Source organism: Alligator sinensis, unplaced genomic scaffold, assembly GCF_000455745.1.
Source record: "Alligator sinensis unplaced genomic scaffold, ASM45574v1 scaffold2113_1, whole genome shotgun sequence".
Classification (NCBI taxonomy): domain Eukaryota; kingdom Metazoa; phylum Chordata; order Crocodylia; family Alligatoridae; genus Alligator; species Alligator sinensis.
Genome location: NW_005844130.1, coordinates 12267 through 12804, shown reverse-complemented (window position 1 = coordinate 12804; position 538 = coordinate 12267).

The following is a 538-nucleotide window of genomic DNA, read 5'->3' as shown; positions in this document are numbered from 1 at the left end:
TCCCCTCTGCCTCCCCTCCAGCAGGGGAGAGAAAGTGAAACCCCCCAAAGTCGGGCGGTGACCTCAATACGCCTCTCCCTGCTCACCGGTGTCTGCGAGGCTGAGCTCTTCCTCAATCGGGGGGTCTCCGGGTTGGTGCTGCACGGACACTCGCACTTGCTGCTGCGCGCTGGTCAGTCTGCAGCTGGGCACCTTCCACACGCTCCTGGCGCTGAACGACCCGTCTTCGTTCTCCTTGTATTCACTTGGCTCCGACTGTTCCCAGACGTTGCTACCGAAGCTCCACTCGACGCGGTGGATCCCGCGGGGATAGAAGTTCTGCAGCTGGATGGCAAATGGCACCTCCTCCGGGGGTTCCCAGCGCAGTAACACCTGGATCCCAGACACCAACGGCGGGGCTGGGGGTAACAGGAGCATTAGCACAAGCAGGCGATGGGATGGGGAGAAGCGGGAGTGCGCCTGCTGCACCCGTTGTGTGCCAGGTACTACGCAGGAGACATGGAGACAGACACAGGCAGAAACGGGTCGGGGGGGGCCT